At 41.9% G+C, this 6,456-nt stretch overlaps 1 protein-coding gene across 1 annotated transcript in view; it reads left to right on the top strand.

Moving 5' to 3' along the window:
- Positions 1–6,456, top strand: part of PKD2 (polycystin 2, transient receptor potential cation channel) — a 57,851-nt gene that overhangs the window by 1,554 nt on the left and 49,841 nt on the right. The window lies entirely within an intron of this gene.

The raw sequence follows: 6,456 nt of genomic DNA, 5'->3' as shown, positions 1-6,456 counted from the left end.
CCTTGCTGGTGGCTGCCTGTGCTGTCTGTCCCTGGGGGAGCAAGCAGGGAAGGGTTAACCTGTCTCCCCAGTAGCAGCAATACTTCCTGCATCTTTTCATTTACGCGCTTTCCATCCACAGCCCCACCAAGTCCTGGGACCCTCCTGGTCAAACATTTCCTGGCTCTAGCCAAGCTGGCAATATACCTGACCAGGAAGGAGGCTCTGGCTGGAGGGGCTTCCAGGGACTGTGGGGCTGTTTTCCTGTCCGTGGTCCACTTATACCTCTGAGTAGCGTTTCACTGAGCAGTGTCCGATGGCTTCTTGGACTCACTGGTGGGCCAGTGGGTGCTGTTCAGTGTGCTTTATTTGATGTCCTTCCTTGGTGCACTCATTTTGAACCTTTAACCGTCGCTCCCATCCCTATGTTGTCCTTTAGTTGTCCCAAGCAATCTGTGATGTAACCTTAGCAGCCCTCCTCATCAAAGGGGGCTTATAGCTTTACTTGGTGGGCTTTGGCCCACACTCTGGAATAGCCTATCAAAAGGCTTGCCTGTCTGCCTGCTTGTCCATTGCCACTGCTACTCTCTGGGTCAGATTCAGCTTGGAGAAGAGCAGCAGCTGGGGATGTGGGGGCAGGTTAATCCTTCCTTGCCAGCTCCCCATGTACAGATTGTATAGGCAGTTGCAAGTAAGCATTTTGGGGTGACGGGGGGAGGACTGGAATGCATGGGTGGGATTCTTACCTTTCCGTCCTCCAGGTCCCTGCTGGCCTGAATGTGAGACTGCTTCCTAGCACTAACACCCATCAACATTCGTACAGCTCACAGCGTAACATGTAACAAGGCCCTTAGCCTGACTTGAGACTAGCTGGTTGAGCTGTCTCTCTCTGGGAAAGCAAGTTTGTGGCGAATGCACAGATGCATCCTTATCTGGTGGATGCCACCTTGCTGCGTTGTTCTGAGCGCCTGCAGGTGGGTGTCAGGACAGGCAAAGTCAATGCAGAAGCTAACTCTGGGTAGGTAGTTAGAGGGTGTCCTAAGCTGTTGGGAGGAAAAGCTCAGCATCTTTCTCTCTTTCTTCTTCTCTTTCTCCCTCTTTCTGTTGTATAATACAGACTTCAATAACAAATTCAACAGGCTTGGTCTGTTGGCATATTCTGAGAGGTGCCTTGAGTTAAAAAAGATTGAGAACCACTGCACTGTGCAATAAGTGTGTGTGTGTATAGGAATACTGAAAAATTGGCAGTAATGTCTAATTATATATTCTATAACAAATATGAATGTGTATACTAAAATTAGTCTGTTATCTGAGTGTGTAAATCTAATGCTTGGAAAAGGAGTTGACTCAATAGTAGTAGAAAATGAAATCCTCTTTTACTTAGAAACAGGTCTGGTCTCCAGACAGTTATAACAGAACTGTGAATTCCCCTGTGTATCTGCTTCACCATTGATCTGGAAGGATTATTTTAAAGTTTTTGACTGTCTGTTAGAAAATTGTATTGTTGGAGTATGCTTGCAAGCGCTAAGTTAGATGGTATGATGGTGATTGTGTCTTAGTGGGCTCATCTACACATACAGTTAATGCTCACGAATAAACTGTGGAGCACATTGCTCTGGAGTTTATTTGTACGCAGCACGTGGGGTCACAGAAGCCCGAGTTGGAACGGGACCTAGGGGGTCAGCCTACCAGCCAAGGGCTGCTCTGACTGGGCTCCATGTGCTGCATAATGGCTGGCTGGGGGGCAAGTGTGCTTCTGGGCAGGAGCTGCCTGCCAGCTAACCCTGTACTGAATCACCCTGTGCCCCAGCCCCCCAGGGCAGCATCTACATGTGCACTGCTGCACACGAAAAATCATTACCTTGTTGTGGAGTTCATTAGTTTTGTGTGCCGTAATAGGGGCACACGTGTAGACTCCGAGATGTTTACTGTGCAGTGAATTAGTCAACTGTGCAGTAAATGTCTCATGTAGATGTGCCCACTGGGAGTTAGTGTTGCATTGTTTAACTAACTACTGCCACAACTCAGTCATGTTTTGTGCAGCAACAGTGACAACAACTGACTATAGTAATTTGATCTGTACTGTTGCTAAATGGCTTTTGGTCATCAGTTTGTGGATTTTCACTTGCCTAGTGTAGAGTTTATTTATATTTCCAAAAAGGCTCCCCCTCTTCCTTTTTAATGCTCTGAGCTGTCTAGTCAAGTAAGATCTTAAAATGGTTAACCGCTTCACACTGGGAGTCTGGGACTGGGAGACATGGCATACTAAACAGTTCAAACCTTGTGTTGAAACTTAAGCTCTTGAAAGGCATTACAGTTATAGCATGATAAACTAGTTAATCACATCTTAAGTAATGACCTGGCCACACATTCATTCAAAGGTGTGATAAAATGAGGAATAAGCCACAAAGTTATTACACAAAATATGCATAATCACTTTTGTGGTTGGTTCCTATCATTTTAATTTAAACTCAGTTATTTGTATATTAGTTTGGGTGAGTGGACATTGGATCAAACAGAAATGTATTTTTCTGGCTGAGTCTTTCAGTTTGCCACTTTATACCTGTGTTATAGGTATCAGCATTGGAGAGGAAGAAGCTGTTTGGGAACAGGATTGTTAGACATCTTGGCTGGGGGGTGGGGGGCTTTAGCCTAGTGAGAATGCCTCAGACCAGCTATGCTGTTTGGAATGTAATGCCTAATAGTAACTTAAATTTGTTTTTCTTTTTCTGTTGCAGGCCAGAAGTGTAGGCTCACCTTGGTTCACCAGATTCTGTCTGGTGTGATACTTCCACATGCAGCCTTTTGGTGAATGTTTTAGTTGTCTTCAAATGACTATGCATGATCGCATGAGTGAAGCATGTGCTTTTTGGAACCTGGTGGGCCAACACTTCAGGGTTTTGCAATGCAAAAAAATACAGGGTCAAGTTTTGAATGACGTGAACAATCGCCCTTTCATTTGCCTAGGACTTTCAGCCTATACTGGTAATATTTTACTGAAATGCATAAGGCACTTATCAGCTGTAAAACAGTGTTGTTTTGTCTTGTATTAATGTATATGGGCCCAGTATTAATTTTAGGTGCTTAATGCCTCAACTCCATTGACTTCAGTATAATATTTAAAATGTAAATTACGGCAGTGTAGAACCTGACTTACTAGTGTGCCATTCCTCAGTTGGTTCTTTTATGTCCTTTACTACATAGATCTCTATTTTCAAGATCTAGAGGTGGCATTATTATTTTTTTTTTGTTAGTTATAGGGACTAGTTACACTTGCTTAACACTTAAGTGGTCCTAGTTGTCACTAAGGAAGCTGGAGGTTATTGGGTACTCTCTGAAAGGGAGGTTCCAAATTTGACATAAGATAGGCTGAAGGTTTCTTTTCGTAAATGTGCTGAACACCTCTGTGTTGAAGTCTACTGAAATTGACTGCAGAGTAGTTAAGAGAACTGTTCAGCCTAACATTGGAAATGCACCAAATTATTGTGGTGATTTTTATGGAGAATGAGGTACAGGAGACCCTCACCATTCGCAGATTTGCAGTTTTGAAAATCCGCGGTGCATCGTGCCAACCCATGCTGTCTCCTGGCGCAGCGTGATGACACTTTGTTACTGTGCTTTAGTGATGCTTTTACATTCAGCACATTGCAGTATTTCCGCATTAATCCATACCCTTAATCATGGCACCTAAAAGAAAAGCGAGTGATAGTTCATCCAGCCTGTTTATCCTAGCCTATTATCGGTACAGTATAGTATTCACAGATTTCTCCATTCGCGGGGATCTCTAGAATGTATCCCCTGTGATTGGCAAGAGTCTCCTGTACTTGAATATGGGAACAAAGAAAGGACAGTATAGTGAACATCTGTTAGTAGAAATGTTAGCATCCCAGTGCTCTGAAGTGGCTATTGCTATTACAGGGAGTGTTGTGTGACTACATGGCAAGGAACATGTTTTCAGGCAAATGTTGCTGATAAGCATTTATGGTTCTCAGTGATGCAGATAGATGTCTTAATTCATTTTAGCAAGAGGCAAGGATTTTTCTAGGCTGATGATTCAGGTACTGTAGTGAAATTTTAATTGAACATATTCTGCAGTGAACTGTTAATAGTAATTAAGTAGTGTGTGTGTAGGCAACTAGAAGCAAGCCAGGTGATGAATAGTACTCAGAGTTATCAAATTTGTTTTGATGGGTTATCAAAACAAATCCTGTTCTAACCAACCACTCAGAGAGAGAGATACAAAAACTATTTTAGGATACTGAAAAAAAAGACAGGAAAATTCAGTCGGTAGCATGAATAAGTGTCTTGGCTTTTTATTTTTGTTGACTTTTTATACAAAATTCTAACAGGTCACATCAAAGTCCTTCACATTTATTTTTATTTTTCACTTGTCTATATCACAAAACAACAGGATTTTTGCATGACTGCCAGTCTCAGTTAATGACAGAGCCAGTATTGAATAAGTAGAGGCTTTTCTCATTTAGGACTGAAGTATTTGTTATTAGTGAGTAATGTACAAGCTAGAGCTTGGCAGTCTTGTCAGTTTGATTCACTGGCTGTTCCAAATTTCTCCCTGTTTGAGGTTATTTTCCTGCCTTTCCAGTGAAGCTTCCTAATGCATTCTGTTCTCGTAAATGCTCTCTGTCTGTTGAATGTTGTTCTTGGTGACTCTTCCAATTGTCTTTTTTTTTGCTTTCCTGTTCTGCTTTCCAGAGCATCCAGAGAACTTGGCATTCTTGGAATTCTGCATGGTAAAAACTGCAGCACTTATCAGTAAATTCTTCAGCCTTGGTTTTGAAGCACAACTATAAAATTGTTTTCTTGTAATAGTACCAACTCCTGCTCTTTGTGTATTAATGAAAGGTTATTAAAAACGCGGAAAACAGAGGAAAATAGTGTTCACGTTATTACACACTGTGCTGAAATGTTGAATTATTTTCCCCTCTGGCTTTGTGGCTAGGTTATGTCTTGACTTGCTGTGATTTAATGGCTTCTAAAAATATTTGTCATGCTAATGCTTTTGGAATGAACGTTAGCATTACATAAAAATGAAAGACTGAAATCTTATTATCCATGTCTCTTCCTTACTGGACAGCTTTTATTTGGTGTCTGGATTACTTACATTTCTTTTATATATTTGTAAGCACTGTATTTTTGCTTCACACTCTGGTTAGTTTGCTTTAACCCGTCATTATTGACTTCAAATTAGTGTGGTATTTTGAAGTGGTTCATTATTTTTCCTGGAGATTTTTAGATCGCTTTATTTCCATGTGCTAATGATGTAAAGGGGATTGTTTAAATCGTTGCCCTGGTCAACCTCCAGCAACTTCGCATAATGCCACTGTTACAATCTCAGGTTCTTGGCTGTTGCCCCTCCCTGTTGCCACTGCCCTGTGCCTCATGCTAGACCTGGAGCCATCATCATTGTGGGCTCGCATGCTTGAGCTGAAGTGGCTGCCTCAGCACAGAACATGTCATTGGCAGCAGCTTCAGCTCTGGCATGGGGTACATGGAGGAAACTGGTGCAACCACGGCTTCTATGTGCAGCATGCAGGAACTGCAGTTGCTGCTGCCACTGCCATGGCTGCCACCAGAGCTCCCCGTACTCTGGGCTGGATCCAGCCTACAAGGAGCCCGGTGGTCTGGATCCACTCCAGGGCAGGAAATGAGTTTTACGCTGCTGTAAGGACAAACTAGGGGTTTTAATTAATTGATGGTGGCTTCTTACATTCCACTGAAAATTAGAATGTGTGGGAAGCTTTACTAAAGCCTCTGCTATCTTCCTGCCTTGATTGTTGAAGGAGAGGAGGTTATATCAACAATTTTTGCAAATGTTTAATTTTCTGCATTCCCTTCCATATTGAAATAAAAAATAGGACCCCTACTGCAGATTCAATATTAAAGTGCCTTTCCTTCAGCTGCTTTGCTAGAACTAACATTCACTTAATTGTGCTTTCATGGTCATCTTTTTAAAACTCTAATTTGGGGGGTTTTTTGGAAGATAAATGCCATTGAGTGTTTTTGGGGAATTGTATGTGCTTGACTGCATAATGTTACCTACCTAGCTCAAACCTGATTCTTTTTTTCCCCCCTTATTTTTTACATTATGAGTAGCATTCGTTATCTGCTTGTCATGTTGCTTTTTTGGGGGGTTTTTTAAGTGCAAAGAAACTCTTTGGCCTCACTGTCTACTTTCTGCTTTTTAACTGCATAGTTGGTAAAACTGATGTGGAGCCATCAGTTTCAAGGCGAAGGCATCCCAGAATTGTTCTGTGGTTTTTAAAGCTGGTATTAGAGGAGTAAAGCACTGAGAACAAGGTAACCAGACTTAATGGGGTGTGAAAAGTTTAGTCCACCTGTTCCATATTAACCAATATTGTTTATGTTGAGTTTCAGTAACTGCATAGACTGTTATTAGTGCTGACCTTAGGTAGTTAAGTTGGAGTATGCAATAACACTGTTGGCAAATATTCTACA

This window comes from Gavialis gangeticus, unplaced genomic scaffold (genome assembly GCF_001723915.1).
Source record: "Gavialis gangeticus isolate Ggan-Ray unplaced genomic scaffold, GavGan_comp1, whole genome shotgun sequence".
Classification (NCBI taxonomy): Eukaryota; Metazoa; Chordata; order Crocodylia; family Gavialidae; genus Gavialis; species Gavialis gangeticus.
This window is presented reverse-complemented; position numbering and strand designations above follow the sequence as displayed.